This window comes from Anarrhichthys ocellatus, unplaced genomic scaffold, assembly GCF_004355925.1.
Source record: "Anarrhichthys ocellatus isolate YVR2014 unplaced genomic scaffold, GSC_Weel_1.0 scaffold33, whole genome shotgun sequence".
NCBI classification, from domain to species: Eukaryota; Metazoa; Chordata; class Actinopteri; order Perciformes; family Anarhichadidae; genus Anarrhichthys; species Anarrhichthys ocellatus.
In genome coordinates this window covers 4,058,145-4,079,888 of record NW_022280063.1, presented here as the reverse complement: position 1 = coordinate 4,079,888, position 21,744 = coordinate 4,058,145, and the positions used below count along the sequence as shown (strand labels likewise).

The 21,744-nt window shown below is 42.7% G+C and overlaps 1 protein-coding gene across 10 annotated transcripts in view; it reads right to left on the bottom strand.

Annotated features, from left to right (window-relative positions):
- nrcama (neuronal cell adhesion molecule a) overlaps nt 1-19,838 on the bottom strand; it is a 53,188-nt gene extending 33,350 nt beyond the window's left edge. For 7 of the 10 annotated variants that reach the window (XM_031865591.1, XM_031865594.1, XM_031865593.1 and 4 more), the window contains exons 1-2: nt 19,054-19,837; nt 278-328 (exon numbers count right to left, since the gene is read on the bottom strand). The gene's annotated coding sequence lies outside the window, so the exon portion shown is untranslated. Of the gene's footprint in view, nt 1-277; nt 329-19,053 lie in introns of all 10 variants that reach the window. The other 3 variants (XM_031865600.1, XM_031865601.1, XM_031865595.1) reach the window with 2 other exon arrangements.
- Nucleotides 19,839-21,744: the final 1,906 nt, after the last annotated feature.

The following is a 21,744-nucleotide window of genomic DNA, read 5'->3' as shown; positions in this document are numbered from 1 at the left end:
AGTGCAGAAGCAAACAACGCAGTAATCCTCTCAGGATGATACTGAACACAGCATCAACAGCTCGCACCACTGGGACACATGCACATGGCCAGATATGCAATCAGCCAAAACTGTGATCAAAAAATATATAACAGCAGGAGGTCTGGGGGTTTAAGGGAGAATCGCCGACATAGGAGCAGAGAATAACCACAGAGAAAAGCAGAATGAGACCAAGGACAAAATAATGGATAAAGTAGTAAAGCACAGCGAGAATAGTCACTGGCAATATCGGACTTACCTGTGAGGATTTAATCTCAGCCGCTGCCCGTCTCAAGGAGGTGATTCAAACCTGTAACAATGAGAAGGAGACGCACAGACATTAATGGTGCCATAATTAGAAAATCCTTTCCCACTGGACTAACCTCATACCACCAGATTGCAAAATCTTATACAATCGTAAAATAATGTGCTACTGCAACTATTACTACTTTATCTATGGTGATATTATGCACTGATGGTTTTTTTATAACTCATTTGGGAAAATAAATTGTTAGGTTAAAGTCCTGCGCAGCTTACATTCATGTAAACTGGATCGGCATTCTCCCATTACCTAATCAGGATCATCAGGACGAGCACTTCAATTACATGTTTGTATGACTGTTGGTACAAAGATGCAACGTTTAAAAGTCTTAAGAGAGAACAGAAGTCTTTGGCTGCAGCCAAATGGAGTAGACAAAATATAATTGGGACAAAGGGATACATTAGGTTCTCAAAGCTAACAGACTTGAATCCATTCATCAGTAGAGGCCAGTGTCTCACACACACACACACACACACACAGCACAACATGAATACATGGGCACATCCTCCGAGTTCTCCAGGGAATACTCAGTAAATGAATGTCTTGCTGAACACAAGGACGTTCAATCAATAACCAAAATGTCTCCAGTCATTTTTTATTACTTTTACCTCCAGCAGGGGACACACAAATTAAACAGTGCCCCCCCCCCCACCCCCCCGCAAACGGCCCTCCCTTCGTGACCGTGAATGCATTATCATAATCTCCAGAGAGTCTCTCCATTCATCTCACATTAGCAAAACAAATGTGACAGACAAAGAACGGCGGCCCATTTAGAGGTGAGGCCATGACAAGTGTGTAGCGAGCTCAGAGGAGAAAGACCGCCAGATTATTCCAGTGGCCATTAATGAGCCGAGGTCGAGCCGTTTGAACTCGTCGGGTAATGCAAAAAGACGAGGAGGGGGGGTCTTTGAACTCCCCACGACGACACGGGCGAGTAGCTGCTGTCACTGAGCGACTGAGATTGGCGGCACACCAGTGGCCCAACCCAACCCCACGCCATGATCCGTTACCATGGAAACAGATGGATGTAGAAAGAGAGAGGCAAACGAAAAAAGGGAAAATTATTTGTCAATGTCTGACATCAGCACATTGGAATCAACCTAAACCTCAGTAAGTTTACCCGGACGTTTAAATGTACTAAGTAGGATTGAATGAATTTAATAACCAGGACTGAACTGAACCAAGCTGAACTGAGACCAGAGAGGGCAAAGGCAGATGAGAAGGATGTTAATGAAAGAAGACAGGGACGCACCGTGACATCAGAAAACCCCGGCAGGAGAGGCCGAGCGAGGATGATGGGGGAGAGAGAGAGAGAGAGAGAAAACATGAAGAAAAATGAAGGACGAGTGGGAATAAGAAACATGCATTATTAACGGGCAAATCTAAAAGCGCTTCATCATCAGAGCGCAAGAGGGGGGGGATGGAGAGAGAGACAGAGAAGAAAAAAGAGAGAGAGAGGAGAGCTGGGTGATGGCAGAAGAGAAAAGCTAGCAGGCCTGACACCAAGCACTAGCACATTGCAATGGAAACGACAAGAGAGACGGACCATATGACAGCAAAGATGCCATTTCCTCTTAAAGGGAAATGTGCTTATTTGCGCTCTTGAAGCCAGCTAAATATTAAGATTCAAGCCACAGGGAGGAGCTGGTAAGCTTGGCTTAGAATAAAGACTGTAAACAGCTAGCCTATCTCAGCCCAAAGATGACACAGTTAAAATGTTGCACATTTATACCTTGTTTGTTTAATCTGTACAAAAAACAAAGTGTGCAGATGAGAATTTGCTTTAGACAGAGACAGGGTTGCTGTTTCTCTCTGGTTCCAGACTTCATGCTAAGCTAATGGCTGCTGGTTGTAGCTTGATATATAACGAACAGATGAGTGGGATCAATCTTCTCATCTAACTCTCTCAACAAATCAGTGTATTTGTCAAAATGTCAAACTGTACCTTTTGAAAATGTCTACCGTTACTTATAAAACATGATGTAGGCCTGACCTTTAAATGTGTTGAAGCCTGTTCAATAGCTGGAACACTCACCAGCCGGCCAAGTGTGAAACTACGCTTGTTCATACATTTTGATGTATTAGAATACAAACTTCTAGCACACTGACTCTATTTTGAACAAACTTTATTGGCCAACCAGGAGAAGAGCAACCTGACGGGCGTTGCATTTTAAAGTATTCTACAGTATATAGCGTATGAAGCAAAATAGATCTCATTCGTTCCCTTTATCTTCAGTAAAGAACTAAAATATCTCTGACAACAGTGTGGATGTGAAATGTAAGCTCTGTGAATACTTAAACAATCCCCTGGAAATAAAGGCCAGCGTTACTCTGAATATCCTCTACAGTGAGATCACAACGTCTGACTCCTAAAGCCCGGTGATTTACTACCTACCTCCTGTTTCAAGAGTTTATGGATCTGAACCAGTACGCTGCATGTGTCTGAATGTTTCGGTGTGTGTGTGGGGGGGGGGGGTTGCAGACTGTGATAGAATAACTGACCCCAGGCATGAATAGAAATGTGGGTGCACGTGTGTGTGTGTGTGTCTGTGTGCGCGCTGTAATCCCCTAGACTGAGGGCCTCAGCAATCAGCAGCAGCTGCCCAAAATACACACTTAACACACGCCCCGACTATTTGGCCTCCACACACACTTTTACCTTCATCCTACATAAGAACACATACACACAAACTGGTGAATTCACATCCCCATTAGAGGGTTAATACACATCCTTATAAAGCCAGGAGCAGACTTTGAATGTGGTTTGAAATTACTATTATTGACCAAAATGTAATACCAAGTTGCTTGCTATCCATTTAAGGAAGAAAAATACGCTTGAAATTCACCATAACATTAAAGCCTTGATATTACTCGAAGTAGCAGATGCACTGTAAACATTATGCAAAATGGATCCGCTCTTAATTAATCCTTTGGCTATTCTTTCCCACTAATGACAGAGGGAAATAATTGAGCCCAGTGCCCAGGCTGCCATGAATGAAGTCGGACTTTCTCACTCCTGAGAACTCGTTCCAGACTAGTTACCCTGGAGCCGGCTATAGTGCAAACAGCAGAAAACACACATTTGCTTCTTTAAACAAATATAGGGCATCAGCAGCACACCAACAAAGGAAAGAGGTTACAGGCAGGGACAAAAAAAAAAGTTTGTCACATTGCCAAGCAACGCAATGTAAAGTACACCAGGCTTGTGAGACATGCCACGGTGACTTGGTAGTCAGCTATGGAAGCACCTGGGCAGCAACGACTGTCTGGAGCCTTGAGCTTGTCTGTTCATCACGTATCAGACGTACCATCTGTCTGTGATCAGATTGTGGTGTACGCCTTGGGGTTATTTATTACCCCAAGGCGTGTGTGTGTGTGTGTGTGCGTGTCTGTTCTGTGCCAATATACATCTGTCTACATTAACTAACAGTCAAAGAAAATGACAAATGACCTAATTAATATTGTCGCCAGGTTGGGTTTAGTGCACCGTGTCATTGTGTCATATGGATACAATGTTCCACGCAGCCATTTACAAAACCCCATGAATCTTTTTCTCACCCAGATCTTTTCCTACACCCAACCAAGTTGTTTCCTGTAAACACAGAAGTTTATTTTGAAAAGATGGCGCGTATGCATGTGACAAGTGGCAATTTGACACACGCAAAAGTGACACTAGAGGGGTACGAGGAGTGTCATAGTTTGAAGCGTAGGGCCATAGCAGCCGCATTTGACGAGTTGAGAGTGAGGACACGGAACAGTTTAGAGTGTCCACACGAATGGCTAACAAAAGTATGAAATAGCATATTCTTTCTTGAGGTATGGCTACATTAAAAAATGCCACAAGCCTGTGTCAGGATGGCGTTTACAGCTGCTTTTGAAATCTCAACTACAGAGTTCAACCCACACATTCCCTTGTAATGTGTGTGTTGGACATGGAGACTGAGAGGGGGGGGTTGGTTACCATGGCTATTCGAAGTTTTTTTTTTGTTTTTTAAACAGTCTGAGCATCCTTCAGATGACAGAAAGCATACACAGTCCAGTCTCACACAAGAAGGGCAGTCAGAGGGAGCTGGTTTAATCAGAGAGATTTACTGCGGCCTGAAAGTTTTTTTGTTTTCTTCCCTCTATAGAGGTTAAAAGGGACAACTATCCCATCCCCGCTGTTCCCACTCCACAACACACAATGGAGTCATCGAGAATGTCACGCACACACAGAGATGGTGAGAGAACGTAGGATAAATCAAGATTAAGGAACAGTCGGGAAGTAGCATGCCTTTGCTGCTGAACCTCTGCTATAAGCTTCTGCAGCTGAAGGCGAGCATATTGTAAAAGTGTCCAGGTGTGGGAGCCCTCTTGGGGATTGGATCCAATCGTCAGAGTCATTTTACAGCCCCGGCGTTGAGAGTGTATGAAGGGCGAGAGGAAACGGGGGAGAATGACGGGGACGAACAGAAGAGTGGGAGGTCCGGAGCAACAGATGAAGGAACAGGCTGTCGAAAAAAGAAGATTTGTAAGCCGACTGAAAATGAAGAAGGCAGTTGGGCCACCTTCAATGCAGATGAGACACCTCGCCATATGGTGCTCTGCTCCATTAAATCATTCACAGTGATTCATAGAGTTTGATTTCTATGTTAATGCAAGGTTTCTGTAGGCTGTGCAGAGGTGTTGCTTTACTTATGTATTATTAAAATACTTACTTATTGATATCCTGACAGGCTGAATCCAACTGCGGGCCTCTTTCTATAAAGACATTATAATAATAATAAATAATAATATATTTTATTTATATAGCGCTTTAAAAGGCACTCAAAGACACTTTACATGTTAAAAACAGAAACAATAGAAGCATTTATAATAAGAACATATACGACATAACAGTAAGAAAAAAAATAAAATAAACATGAAAAGAAAGAAAGAAAAACATACATGACTGACTTTAGAGGTTAAAAGCAGATTTAAGTGCAGTTTTGAAAGTGGCGAGTGACGAAGAATGTCTGAGGTGTTGGGGCAGGGAGTTCCAGAGGGAGGGGACAGCAACGGAGAAGGCCCTGTCCCCCCAGGTCCGATGCTTGGACAGAGTAGGGGGGGTAAGGAGGTTGGCGTCGGCAGATCTGAGGTTGCGGTTGGGAGTGTGATGGTACAGGAGGTCCGAAAGGTATGAAGGGGCAAGGTTGTGGAGGGCTTTGTAAGTGATGAGGAGGATCTTGAACTGGATTCTTTGCTGTATGGGGAGCCAGTGGAGGTTTTGAAGGACTGGGGTGATGTGGTCTCTGGTGCGGGAGTGGGAGAGCAGACGGGCAGCTGAGTTCTGAATGTATTGTAGTTTATTGATGATTTTGGTGGGTGAGCCGTACAGGATGCTGTTGCAGTAGTCCAGTCGAGAGGTGATGAAGGCGTGGATGAGTGTTTCAGCGGCTGCGGAGGAGAGGGAGGGACGGAGACGGGCGATGTTTTTGAGATGAAAGAAGGCGGTTTTTGTGATGTGATTGACGTGGCGTTCATATGAGAGAGTTTGATCGAAAATGATCCCGAGGTTACGGACATGTGTGGAGGCAGGAACAGTGATGCCATCGATGCAGAGGGAGAAGTTGTGGTGGGAATTCTTTAATGATTTGGGGCCGATGATGAGGACTTCAGATTTGTCGGTGTTGAGTTTGAGGAAGTTGGCTTGCATCCAGGTTTTTATATCTGTGAGGCAGTTGGTGATGGTGGAGTGGATGGTGGGGGTGATGGATTTGGTGGAGATGACATTATGCCACGTCACAGAAGGAAAAAGCACAGGTGTAATGATGACTGAAGTCTATTTAGCTGCATCAGTTTCTTGACATCCTGCATACTGGCTCACTCGAACATACAGCGAACATAACGGTGCCATCGTTGACGTTATTAGCAGAACCTTTGCTTTTCCTCCGATGATTCAAAATGTCTGCTGTTAAAAAAAGGCCTTTATATTGTGATGCAGATTTTAGATATCATTCAACCATATCAGGACTGATTTGGGCAGATATTAAAGTTATAGATATATAAATATGTCTTTTCTGAAAACAATACTCACATGGCCAGAGTTTGACAAATTAAGCCATCAAGTATTTTCCAATTCTTGACTTTATAGAACAAAATTTGTCTTTGTGATGCTAAAACTAGCGAAAAGTGAGCTTTTGCATATACGGACACTGTAAACAGTCAAGACAATCATAGTTAGGGAGGAGATGGAGAAAGACGACAACAGGCACAGATTAATGTAAAGATAAAATGGACAAGACTTAGTTGTCATTGTACATGTTTAGCAATTGTTTAAGAGTATTTCCTTTTATTCATTTCTCCATTTCTCACAAAAGACCAGATAGTGGCCAATATTGCTAAGGAAACCAGCTCTATCGAGATCTGAGAGGCTGCATCCCCATGGAGAGAGTCGAGCTCAGAGTGCTTTACAGAACAGAGCTTGGCCATCAGTGACATGACATGTCAGAAACACGTTGGGAAAATGCCCATGCAGCCGGCACTGCAGAGACCATCTCGTCTGACGGAACAACGCAATAGGGAGGCAAGGGAAAGACAAAGATGGAGACAGATGTAGAGGGCAGCGAGAAATGTAAACGTGGAAATGAGAGTGTGGGGAACAAAGGGGCCGGGATGGCAAACAGTGGAGGGTATAGACCCGTAGGATGCCTGGGAGACGTCTAATATTGACTGCATACCTTCAACCTAAGACAGAGAAAAGGCAGGAGAAGAAGAGAGGATTGAGGCCTGCTAATATTAGTAGCACCAGTGGAGAGGGATTTGTTGATGTGATCTCATTAATTTAGGACTCCTCACAAAAACCTTGTTCTCAGGCTTGAAGCTGTGATGAGGAAGCGACGAGGTAACACAAAGGCTGCTCAGACACACCACAACGGCTTACTGTGTCAGTGGGGCGTAGATATTACACTACATTCTGTTTGGCAGTAAAGCTGTAACCAAGTGAGATTACTGTCAATGGACTCTCTCTTTCTTTCTTTTTTAAAAAATGGCTCAACAAAGCCACCACGTGGAGAGTGATGCCAGATTGTAGCTTTATCACACACAAAAAAAAAACTATGTGCGCTTCTCACTCTTGTCTCTTCTAGTCTCACACCACACAAGCAAAGCACCTCACAGCTGTGTAATTGGTCTATCCTGCAGCAATCGTGCGATACAAGACTCTTTGAAGGAAGATCAAAACTGAAAATGAGCAGTGGCAGCCGATGACATTACTGAATATGCTATTGTTAGAAAATATCAAGGAACTATGGGGACTGGTGTTGCAAGTATGCCTCCCTGTATGTACCTATGTATGCAAATGTGGGTATGGATCAAGCACCTCAAACATTAGAAATGTTCTGATACCATTTTTTTTCCCATTGCGATACCTCAACTTGCGTATCGTCCGATCCCATTAAAAGAAAGAAGCGATCGCTAGATACTTCCATCATCGATTTCGGTATATTTTATTACAGTCCCAAATCAGGACAATTGCACCTTAGATTAACTGAAGGTGAACCTTGGCCATTTGGGATTAGTAGCATGGATTATGAACTGGCCTGCTGGAAACAGAGAGGGTCTATTTTGTCGGGCGTAGGTTTGGAATAGTTTCAATGATCATCATTGTAAAAACACAACATTGTCAGATGGGAAAGCATGAACAGTTAGGGCACCATAAGATAACAGTGAAATGGTAACATGTAGAGTGTTCATGATTGGAGCGGGATGTGATAACAAAATGTGACTAATTACACTCCACTCAGCAGTTCCACGAGATTGAACGTGAAAGCTCTAAAACACACACTTCACTAGACCGGCTGGACTTGACATTAATAGTCCACTTCTGGAAAAAGGACTAAACGGACTAAACGGTTTCTCCTCCCTAGCTTTTAACTTTGTTAATTGAGAGCGACGGAGCCTTAACAAGCATCAGAAGCCACATGCAAATGTTCCCGAGGCCATTCTGACCTCGAGACAAACGAATGATCCAGGACCTCACATGAGCAACACAATGAAAGAGCTTGGTCGGACTCATTTTGATGCTGTCATGGTCATGTGACGCAGCGATGTTGTTGCTTCCTTGCTTTCCGGTGTGCAGGATCAACGTCGCATGAATTGGACACACGTGCATCTGTATATTGCAATTCATACCCATGGATTTACACAGACATACACATGAACCCACACCCCAGACACACGCTATTTGCATCCCACGTTTGCCCTAATTTTCTTTAAGCAAATTCACACCGACACAACATTGACCTGCAGTCAAATCCAGTGAACAAAACACACATCTGAGAGGCTCAACGAGTTGTGGGTTTGTATACGGTAACGTCACTCTTGCCATTTAAACGCTTTTGATGAGAATATCTGACAATGACAATCCATTGAGAAAAGACTGTGTGTCCCAATAAACTCATTATTTGACACCAATCTTGGAACTGAGGAGGAATGCTTGAATCTATCATTTCACACCCTTACATGGCTTTTTGAGCAAAAGAAAACAATATTTGAAGAGATGTTTTTTTTTCACATTTGCCAATCTCTGACCATTCCTTAAAATAACTATGATCAACACCTCTTCCCTTGAGTAGCCTCAAGACCAGTGAGTCTCTTAGATCACTTAAATAACAACGTCCACAGTTATAATCAGCCTGCAAACTAGATCCTCGAAAAAACATGTTTGATTACAACAAATGAAACCTCTAATAGTCTGTACTTTAATGCAGCTTAACTCAACTGTTTCTATTATTTAATCACCCTGCTTTAAGCATGCTGTTTGGTTTTATTGCCGCAAAAGGCAAGAGTCATTGGTTTGTATTCCTCTTGCTATAACCAGGGTAATGTTACCATAAGGCTAAAAGTCAACATGTTCTGAGAGCACACAGTATAGATACAGAACAACATTTTGTTCCCTGTTTGGGCAGGCCCAGACCTGCAGAGTAAATGTGACTTCGGCGTGGAAAGAGATCTGTCCTTCCTATAGACCTAAATGACTGCAGCTTCACACGTACATGTAAAGCAAGGCTCTGTGGTGGACCTACCAAAGTAGCAGACCCTATAGCAGCTTGCTATCACTCAATCTCTCGTTGCACACGTCCACACAGGCGTACTCCATTCACTGCTGCCCACGGGGCTGTACAGACCTGTGGGCCAGCGGTGCTGAGCTCGTGGCGGGCCAGACAGCACGGACCGAGCTGTAAAAGAGAGGCTATCTCTATACAACGGCCAAAGTCAGCACTTTGGGTACTCTAAAAACAGATGCTGCCTATTATGTTAACTACTATTATGAGAAATATTTACATTATGAGAGAACTGTTCTTTCATTGTTCTGTTAAGTAGATCTTTATTGTCTTACTTGGTTTATTTTGTTGCTTTGCTTAACAATGAAGTGGAGAAAAGCCAAAAGAAAGGAGGTACTGAGCAGGATAGCCGCTCTTGCGCATTGAAACGTGATTGATGCAAGAAAACCGTTTGTCTCCGTCTAATAAAATGCCCATCTGACTGCTGGTACATTGGCTAAGCAAGGTAAACAGAGTTAACCCACTCCAGTCCGTGTTAATGAACTGGCGAAAGATCACACAGCTGTCCAAAAACAGGGGCTTCCGCTTTCAGCAACACTGATGCCCTCCGGGTCCCCGTGCCTAATCCCAGGGATCAATAATCTCATTGTCAATACAACCCCACGAGCAGACACTTACGGATGTGTGATACCTGATACACACTATTAATCAATGTGTGTTAATGGAAATGCTCTGGTGTCTGTCGAGGGTGAGAAAAGCCAGTGTCACAGTAAATTCCAAATCACTAAAAAGGTGAGAGAAAGAAGAAATTGACAACAGCCGGAACTACAACAAACAAATCCTGCACCGGATTTTTGAGACAGTATCCCTCTTCCGTTTATCCGACAGAACAAGGACAGTACATCCCCAATTAGCCCAAATTCAACCCTACTACATGTAGGATTGTGAGTGCAAGTGACAAGAGCGGCACGGCACTCAATAATTCATCGCTCAGTATAGTATTTTGTGGCCTGACTTTGATACACCAAAGCAGTGGCAGGGCTTCTAAGCAGGAATATATATATATTTTTTTTATTTTTTGTTCATATGTGAGAGGACATAAATTATTCACTTGTAATCTGTCTTCCTTGGAAGCTTGCAGCTCACTTAGACGGTGAGTAAAAAACACCTTATAATATAATTTACCGCCTAAATAGCAGTTCTCAGGTTTTAATTCAATGTCTGAAGCATTATAAATTGTCATTATGTACAGTAGGTGGCTTTGTAGTTATGGTTAGCTGAATGTTTCTACATCCTTTTTTTAAATACTGTAAAGTTAAATTATGTGGCAAGACAATAAGGCTCAAATATCAGTATGCCAAACACAGATAAATTGAGGAATAATGGTCATTAATGGACCGAAAGACACTTAACAGCTTAACAAAATGGCTTTCTCATTTCATAAATGTTCCTGAGAGAGCAGGCTGGTCACTGCCACAGCATTTATGAAGCAAATGGTGGTCGACATTGCCAGCAGTCCTCTGAGCACAAAAAGAAGTATGCTGTAGTATATTATCTTAGTTCTGTAGTCAAATTTCAGGCAGACACGCATCAGTCAGGTCTTCCCTGAGATCATCAGTCTCTGAGGAGAGGATAAAGATTGATGTATAAATAGATGGATAATAGATAGGGAGGTAATAGAGTTGAGCAGCCACAAAATGCATTAGAACAGCTGTATCAGTCAAGTACTAATGTGTGTGTATAGATTAATAAACTAATGGAGACATTTACGAGACTTTAAAATAATTGGAAGTCACACAGCTGCATCATCGCTGACCGAACAAGTGACAGTTCCGGGACCCTCCCGGGACACCTGATAGCTTACCTGGTTATGTGAGTGTTTACGCGCAGGAGACCAGCGTGGGAAAAGTACGTGATACCCATTTAAGAAAGGTTCCACTTATTAATGGGTCTTTTGTGGAGTGAATAACTTGCAGGTAATATATCACATAGCCGTAATGGATGACTGGCTTGAATGAATATATGACAAAGTGGAGGGCTTTCCTGTGCTTCAGAAAGGACACACTGATACATTGTAGTCATCAATACCAGTCGTCTTTGAGCCAGTTTTCTCTTCGTTTTCTTCTCATCTATATTTGCCAAACTAAATTATGTCAGAATTTAAGTGGTCAAGTCCTAGAGACAAATATATACTAATAAATAAACGTCAACAGTACAACATTTCCATAACACTAGCAGAAACGTGAGAAAAGGTGAGATTTGCTGCTTGCAGCCAGTGGGGAAGCAACCAAGCACTGTGTAAAGGTTAAACGGGCTTTGTGAGTCATGGATCACAGCGGAGACTGGAAGAGAAATGGAGTGGGTTGAGGGTCAATACCAGCAGTGTGTATATGGTGGGAAAATGCTGGGAGGACACTGAGGGGGTAAAAAAAAAAAAAAAAAAAAAAAAAAAAAAAAAAAAGAAGCTGGGCAAACAGGCGTAGCGCAGAGCAGTGTGCAACCCCATCAGGCATAGAAGAGATTATGTTTTGCCATAATAACTCTATAAAAGGTGTTAATATGTCAGTGTTGTGTTTACAGATTGTTACCCTGTGCCCAAGTGGCAATATCAATTAATGTAGGTTTATTCATTTTTTTATGCATTTGCATTACCAACAATTAATAGTACATCTCTAAAGGACAGGTAGCAGCTTCAGTCATCGTATCCTCTACGGCCGTACGTCTCTGTGTCCCTTCAGGCAGGTGGCATCTCTGAATTAAACTCGCTGTGCGAGTATCATCACTGTGCATCTTAGCAGTCTGATCAGGGACATCAGGGTTATCTCCTCCCCGCTGAACAGACACCAGGAGAACAATCCGTTCCTCCTTTTGATCAGTATCAGCCACAGAGTTTCAGAGAGAAAAATCATTGAACGTTTGTTTCATGCTAAGCTGGTATCTACAGTGTGCTTGTCTCAGATCTCACGTGCAACTGTAATAAGCTGAAGTGCTACAACAGCAGCCTTGCGCTGATAGGACAATGCAGAGTATCATGGCAGCCCAAAAAAAACAGTGGGCTCAGCAGTTTTAGGGGTGAAAGCGATTGTGACAGAGAGGACAGAGTGGCAGGGTGGGGCATTACCACTAATGTGAAACGCCATCGACTTTTATGGGCCGCCATCCAGAGACATCGGATGATGCTGAGCAGGAACAAACAGGAAATGACTTGGTTTTTACAGTAAGTCATAGAATACGCAGCCTGGGCAGCATCGGGCTCTGTTGACAGGAAACACGAGCTGAATGTACAATAAAATGGGTTTATGTGCCATTTACAACTGAAGAGCGAATCATCATCAAACTGGCTCTTAAATCAATGAACCGAAAACTTCGGTTTGCTGTCATCTTTTAGCAAGTTTGGCTTCACCACACATGGTGGTGTTTACAGTCAGTAAAGGATGGATTATCTCTATTGTAGCTTGAAATCACTCATTTGTATTGCAGATGCAAAGAAAATAAATACACCTTTGGCCAAAAAGTTGATATTTACCCTTTCTTTTGATGGATACATGGCAGTGGTATGTTCTACAATGTCCCAGTCCGGCCTCTCTTATGTAATGCATGTAGATTACATGTCATCTCTTTACATAACCCCATTGAAAATGTCATAATTCCCTGGAGCAGCACATACACAGTGTGGGCGTGTGGATTATACCGTTTTAATAAAAATGAAAAGTTGGAATAAACAAGGAAGTTTAATTAAGACAGATGTTACACAACTCCCTTTCTCTCTTCAAGGCCCGTAAAGATGAGTCCTATCCGCCTTTAATTGGTTTATCAGTTAACAGACACGTCTTAAGGTGATAGATGACTTTTCCACTCTGAGAACTGCTTCTGTTCTCCGTCCTCATCTGCTCGCAGGACAGTTTATTTTCCTACAAAAGACATTCTTTCAGTACGAGAGGGCTCTCATTGAAGGAGGGCTGGATTTAGGGCTTTAGAAGGGCCTTCTCTAAGGGGTCAGGCGAGTAGGATCGAGGACACGCATGCGGGCTCCATTGAACCGGAGCTGCTTTGTCCCCACACCACACACAAATTGACGATCAGCAGATGCTCAATAAAAAGTGTCCCCTGAACAACGGAGGCCAGACGAACTAACTCGGAGTTCCCCTAAACGCCACTGGAAGACTCGACTCCACAAATGCTGCTGAGAGCAACTCTTGCTAAATAATGGAGAGAGATTTATCAATACACATGGTAAAATGTGTCAAAATATGTTACCAGCATATTGTGCAGATACAAATGCCCCCTGAGGTGTAGGAAATGACAACCAGAATTGACACCAGTCTTGCGACAGGGAGCATTAGGGGCCCCGTGTAGGTGTAGCATGAACACTGTCGGCCAATGAAATACCTTAAAAAGCAATACATAATTACACACTCTACAAATCATGTGTAAAGGCTCTAAAGATACATTTCCCATCAAACTAATCTCTCCTCATGGCTGGGGGTTAAAAAGATGTCTACCTTGGGGGAAAAGAGAAATCTGTTTTTAAAAAGTGAAGATGTAGAAAAATAAATCATCCACAGCTGACAGATTCAATTATGCCCTGTAACAACATCTGTAATAATCATTGTTTAAGGCTGGTTGGCTCACACCCGTCGTGTGATGCTGGTGCCTTGAGCCAATTGGATGTTTGTCTTGATAAGAGGAGTTCTTTAATGGCTTCTTTGACCCAAATCCTCACTAATCATTTTACAGCTGTGACAAAGATTCTGGTGGATGGGGGGGGGGGGGGGGTAATAATGTTTTTAAGCCTACTGTACAATGGATTAAGCTCCCACCACTGGGATTTGAACATTCCTCCTTTGTTTCCCTTAACGCTTGCTAAAAAAAAAAAAAAGGGAGGATACATATGTAAATATATGAACCATAAACCTTTGATATCTGTTTATATATTGTCTTTTCTCTCGTCAAATGTCCCGTTTAATCTTCTTTTTAACTGGATTAAACAGGATTGGGATCACCTGTTATGCTAAAGAATCATCTTTGCCTGCATATGGCTCGGTATATCAAATGACATCACCCGTTCAGACGGATATTGCCGATATGCTTTTACACTCGGCAAGTGACGGCTACTACCAGTCTGGCAACTCCTCTGCTCCCACCCACTCTCCAATCTGTTGCCCACCTGATCCACATGAACAACTCCACCGTCGAAACAAGACTCGCACCTACTCATCCGCTCTATTCAAAAGAGACTGAGAGGACACGAAAAACATGTATGTTGAAATGATTGACTTTTTAAGCGTATATCATGCATAAGGTAGAAAGTGTGTGTGTGTGTGTGTGTGTGTGTGTGTGCGTGTAGTACGGTAGTGGCGTGCTATGTCTCCTTTTATTAATCTCCAGTCTCTTGCTCTTCTTCAGATGCGGCCTGGCACAGCTGGTGATCACAGCAGCACGTCGCTCCTCTCCTCTCCTCTCCTCTCAATTCTTTACTTAACTCCTCCTCACCGGAGCTCTTCTCCTCTTCCTCAGTCATTCCCTACATTTTTGTCCGACCCTTTTCCTATGTGCTTTTCTTTCTCTCCTTTCTCCCCTCTCCTTCCCCACCTCTTGTCTACTCTCACCCTGTCCTTTCCATTCCCTTTCTAACCTTTCCTTAACTTCCTTTTCTCTACTCTTTCCTTTTATTCCCATCTTTCAATTTCTCTCCTTTACCCCCTCAACTCTCATCCCTCCTCTCCTTTCCCCTCCTGGTTTATAAACCTCAATTGATGATTTACAACATGGTACATTAAACTGTATACAGTGTTTAGTGTCAGGTTGGAACCTGGTTGCAACTCACAATTATTTTCATGATCAATTAATGTTTAATTTGTGATGATTATTACGTCTATAAGACTGTCTATCACAAATTGTGAAACATGGACATCACACTTTCCCAGAGCCCCAGGGTGACATATTTAAAATCATGTTTTATCCAACCAAGAAAGGCAGCAAAGCAGTTTTTGCTTGAAAAGTGATTGTCAGAGTTGTTGCAGATTCATTTTCTGACGATCGACTCATTGATCACCAATTGTCAGCTTTGGCTTCGTGTTTAAAAATCACGTTGGCAGAAATATACGTGTTCTCCCGACATTATAAACCCTTAGGCTAAAATCAAGCCTGTCTTACACAGTTGGGTGCAAAACTCCTCATAGTCCATTGTGCAGAAACTGGGTCTCTCCCATCTCCAAGCAATAACATCATCCCAAACAAAAAAAACCAACAACAAAAAAACCATCTGTCTTTATGGAAGGCAGAGAGAACAACATCTGCTCTCTCAGAAATCTACCAGCAACAAAGTGTCACACTCCAGACCTGGCTTTAACTTTCCCCCATCTTCCAATTCATCAATCCTCAGCCAGTCATGTTAATTTAATGTGTCCCGGTCCCTTAATGAAAAAAAGCCACCCAAACACGTCCATCTGTGAGCCAAGGGTGTGGGGGCGTTTATGTGCCTCCCGCCCCCCTAACCCACCATCATCGCCGCAGGCTGCTGATGCTATTAACCCAAAGCATACAGAACAATATGATGCTAATTGTATTCATTTGGCGGCAGCTTCCACAGCAGTCTCAGAGACGCGAGCGAGGGGTTTATGACTCTAAACCTACACAAAAACCCAGGATGGCTTCATCATGTGCACCTGCAGACTATATTGGCGTTAGCTGGGAGTGAGCTTAACAAACTCCAGGGATGAATTAAAAAAGAAGCATTGTTTCCCTCGTAGCAGCAGCAGTGCCTGTGGCAGTGCAGGGGCTGATAACCAAAACCATAATTGCAGCATAATATGCAGTGTTATAAACACAGAAAGTCAGATGTGCAAACCGATTTTCTCACAGCATTTCCTCAGTATATTAGGAATAGTGTGGCAAAAACCAAACTCCCACCCATATCAGCTCATAGTGATGCTATATGCAGTTTTTTGACATGTTTTGTTTAAGGTGAATAATTAGTCAATTAGTCAAGAAAAAAATGAAATATTTGCTGGTACCCGGTTCTCAAAATTGGATTTCTTTTGTTTAACACTTTAATTTATCACTGCATATTCAATATCTATTAGTTTTGGACTCTTGGTCAAGACGAAACATAAGTTCATCATGTTGGGTGTTCAGTACTCGTGATGGGCATTTTCCACTACTTTTCAAAAATATATTTCATCGGTGAACAATTAATAAAAAAAGAATTATGGATAACAGAGCTAAGACAATTAATTGATTATTCATTCAACAGAACTACTTTCATACTCGACTAATCGTTTGTCTTGTTTTTTTTTAATGGCAGAAACACTCAAATGTGCGAATTTGCATTTTTCTCTCTGCTTTATATAATTGTAAACTGAATTGGTTAGACAAAACAAGCATTTTGAAGGCATCACCAAAACCATTAATTAATTAATAAATAAAGAAAATAATGTCAAGAACAGTTTATAACATGTCAATGTATCATATACACATACACGCTAGACAAAATGCTGTTTAGATCGCAATATTTTAAGGGGAAACAGCTACTCAATCAAAATATAATAGCATTTGCCATACATTTACTTTGGTGTCCAATTTTTCTAATATGACGCATCTACAGTTTCAATCTCACCTGGGTGCAATGACTAGACCTCAACCCTAATCTGCAAACAGCCAGAAAAACAACATTATGTATCTCCCGCGTCTGGAAATTATGTCATCACTTAAGGCGACAGAATGAGGATGAGAGCCCACCATAAGCTACATCACCTGACTCGCGTCTAATGGGCCGTGGATAAATGGGAGAGCGGGAGAGTGACGATGACGCTGCATCTGCCATGAGTAATGGCTCAGTGCTGGCACTGACAAGTCCACGGGAGACCGAGGTCATGACTTGTGATGTCTCATGGTGGGGGGTTGGTGGTGCCAACGCACAATACGACGTTGCATCATATGATTAATTTTCAAAATTAGATGCACTCATCATACTAATTGATTAACGCTCAGGTAATTTCAAATAAATGACACGTAATATAATATTTATTTTTAATGTGGAAAGATTCATTTGAGGCGTGTCTAATTTGATAAGGTATGCTTGAACATTAGGTCTTTTTCACAGCAGACATTTTGACTCGTTATAGTAGGAAAGGCACAGCTGTTCCTCATGATATTAACGATGGCTCAAGTGTCTTAATGGAATTCACCCATCGTTTAAGTTGATTGTTTACACCTGTGCGTCTCCCTGCGTGACATGTCACGATGTCGTCGGTGAAGAGCCCAGGACTGAAGAGCCCAGACGCTCCGCCCCTGCTGCTACACAGCTGTGTACTTGTTCATTCAAAGTTTATTCATTTTGTACGTGTAGCGTGGCCAAATTCAAATAGGGTTCCCAGCAATACACCCGCCAAGGGTGAAGTAAATGGGAATGGGAATTAAACCACTAGTCTGTTTGTTGGCAATTCTCTACCACTGAGCAACAGGACAACACTGCATATGTCATTTTACTTCTTTAAATCACAATGTGGAAACATTATAAGCCTGTCTATGTCACATTCATAACAGCATGCATACAGCTTCTATGACATGGTCAGCAACTGATAATAGAAGAATCATTTTGTCTAGGCCTCTAAAATGTATGAAAATAGTCAAACTGTTCATATTTCTATCACATTTAAGATGCTAAAACCAGAGAGCGTTAAAAATTGACTCAAATTATTTACTGAACAATCCTTTCAGCACAAATATACTGACAGCAAGTTCCGATGATTCGGCTTAGGAATCTTTAGCAAATGGGTTTTCAAATCCAAAAGATGAAATCCTCTTCTTTGATTGACTGTAACCAATCCAATGTCAACTCAAGCTGCAGAGTCAATCTTAAGTGTCATCCACTCCGTTCTGCCTTCATGTGCCTTTGCATTTGAAGCCATGTAGAAATATATATTAAACAATATTTTGGGAGGGTAAACCATACAAATAACCTTCCATCATGGAACCCTCAAATTCAGTTTTTACTGAAGAATCCATAAAAAAACCATTGATCAACAATGAATGAATAGGAGGCTGTTGCCCCCACCCCATATACTGATCATCAACAGACCCCTGCTGACTGTTAACATCTCTACATAGAATACCTGCAAACAAAGAACCAGTGCCTGCCTTGAAGTCCAAACCGTCGGATTGACAGCAAGAGGAGCTGAGCTACATATGGCAGCATCACTGGCAGACATCAAATAATCCTCTCAACCTGTGGGGCCTGCATGCACCGGCCGGCGGCGGCAGCAGCAGCAACAATAAGCACAAAACCCTGCTGCTGCAACAACCCCCCCTTTACATTCACTCAGCACAACAGCCGATCAACACATTGCCATCGCCTCCCTCTAGTTGCTTTGATGGCTCCTCTTCAAAATGCAGTGCATGCAGTGCTTCGAGGCTGCCTTTGATGCTCAGCAGAATCCAGATTAAATTTTTTTTTGAAACGACAATCGGCGTCCATATTGCTATATTATTTGCACCTGGGCATCCTCGTCAAGCAAGCAGCACCGTGCAAATGAAAACGCAGACTTGACACATCCACAGCACCATTATCCTCAAGCTACCACATCGCTACAATGTGTTTAATACTGAAGACAACGGGGGGGAAATGCAATCTCCATCTTTAATAAAAAAAATTATTAAAAAAAGAAAAAGAGGCATATTTAAACTCACCGTCTGCTGCAAACCGGCTGCTGTTTTCTCTCCCGGCAGTGTGTGTGTGTGATGATGATGCTGTAGAAAATGATGAGGTGTGAGTGTGTGTGTGTTTGAATGACCGTGCCTGGCCAGTGTGTGTGCGTTCCCCACTCAGCCGCTGCAGCAGCAAGCTGTGGTCCACACGGCTCCTCCGCTCTCCTCACCAGCTCCCCCGCCGCTGTCAAAAAAACAGCAGCGACAAAGATCGTCTTTCTTTCGTGAGGATGACGCATCCCTGAGCAAAAAAACCTTGCCCACTTTCAAGACCGATTCGATATATGTCGCCGTGGTACCTTATTTTCTTCCAATAGATCTTTCAATACACATTTAAGCCTACACTTCCTTTTTTAAGTGTAGTTTTATTTCGAGATTTACTCAAAGAGGAACTGCATTCATTTGGTGGCAGCTAGTATTACGTCTTTGCAACGATGTCCAAAGCACCACATTTCTGTATGTAATAAATAAAAAATAAAGCAATCTATCTGTTGACCTAAATAGATTTTGGTCTAATATGCACGGCTGCATTGGACTCCTCCAGTCTCTGCCTTATGTCTGGTGGATGGAGATTATATCGGAGTGAGATCTCTGTCTTTCTCCTCAACTATCTGTCAATCGGTGCCAATCCGGAGCAGAAAAATAGACAAAATCTCAACTACAGCGACCCCGTTTTAACATGCGGCAGCAGTGGGACCTGCATACAGATATGTGTGAAATAAACAATAACCCCGCAGAGTTCTCTTGTTGTTCCTCACTGTATCTAATAACAGCTCTCCGTGTTCCTGAAATAAGTCGCATGTACATCTGTGGGAATCATGAGCAAGTTATTGTGTGAGCTAGTAGGAGGCCTATCTTTTAATATGCATTTCCTTCTACTATTTATAATTGGATTGCTGAGATTAAAATATTATAAGTAAGCAAATTAATCACCGGTTCTTCTGGTATCTTCATGGACTATTTGGTAAATACTTAATGCAGATGTTTGTGCAAAATAGTATGAGAAATGTACTATTGCCTAATATTGCATTTACATTTACAATAGTACGGGTTTTGGGCGCTTGTTCCTCACTTCCTGTTATGTCACTACTGTCGACTTAACAATAAAGCTTTAAAATGCCCCCCAAAATAAGTGTGAACAGGGCAGTTTAAACGGTGCATGTGAGAACGTTAAATGTGGATTAAATAGATCGAAGTTGCCGGTACTGGATATTTCCCATGCTGGATACGAGACACAGGTGTTTCTCTGCCATCAACACAGGACAGGTGTCTCATGCAGACACTGACACGGTGGTGTTGGTGTCAAACAGCCCAATGCACATTATCATTACTGGCCCACCAATCAACGTCAAATTTTGAACTGCAGAACTCACCCCTCACCCATCACCCAATCCCAACCTGGGACAGACCAAGCATGTCTCGCACACATTGAGGCCCCGTCATCAACACCCATCAGTACCAGTAATGTCCACTCTCTCACTCGCTTTGTCTACCGGCCAAATGAGTGGCGAAAATAATCGACTTGACATCGGTTCAAAGGGCATATTTTCACAATCATTTTTCACGGCCACGGCTTAGTCACACTTCCCGGTCATCAGCACCGTGTGGGGAAAAATTGTGTATACATGTCCAGTTTCTTAACATGACAAATGCATGTTACACTCATCCAGGCTGAGGACCATTAGCATCTACGACTGAGTCGTGTACCGTTGCTACTAGTAATGGTGACAAGTCCTATGGGAAGGCCGGGACCAAGACAGTTGGTGGAGTTTTAATAATGGAGCTCTTCTCTCAACAAATGATGAGATGAAAATATGTTGGGGTGTCTGTGTATGCAGAGACCTAACAACGTTCTGCACCAGCTCACTGAAGTAAATGTGTTATTGTTTTCCATGGGTGTGACTTTGAGAACATCTTAAGGCCAGAAGATTTAAGTTTACACAGCACAGACATTGCAATGGTTGGCACAGACAGTGTTGTTTGACATTCATGCAGGGCTGTTGGACAAATAGGATGCTTGTGTGTGTGTGTGTGTGTGTAGGTGTGTCCCCACACTAACCGGCTGGCAGAGATCTGTGGAGATCCACACCACCGTGTAAACTGTTCTGCCGTTTCTTGTCAATGAGGAGACGTGGCAACGGACAGATGCGTTTGTTTACAGCGTGACGGTACAGACATACCGCTGTGGACTGTGAAATACTCCTTTTGTTATTTCCATTCCTGAAACTGTGTCTACTATCCATATTCATCATCCTGTATATGAAAACAAATTGTGAGCTGAAGCTAAATTGTTTCAGTATCATTTAACATTTTTTTGGGATCCACGCCAAGCCTTCTCTAGAGCGCTGTGCACTTCAAAACCAGTTTGTAGGCCAGGATATATTATAGCACCACGATGTCTCTTTGACAGCTACCAGCTTCCTTACTGTTATCATTGGCACAACAGCCTTCCCAACTTGGTCAGAGAGCTGCATAGCCTGAGACGTCCCAGGTAAGAAGACGGGGGTCAGCAGGAAGAAAAAGTTACTGTATTGAATTTTCCTCAAGCCCTTTGGGGGATTTTGTCCTCTGCGATGACAGATGGTATGCATGGATCCTGTGTGGGCTTCTCTCTCTCTCTCTCACTCACACACACACACACACACACACACACACACACACACACACACACAC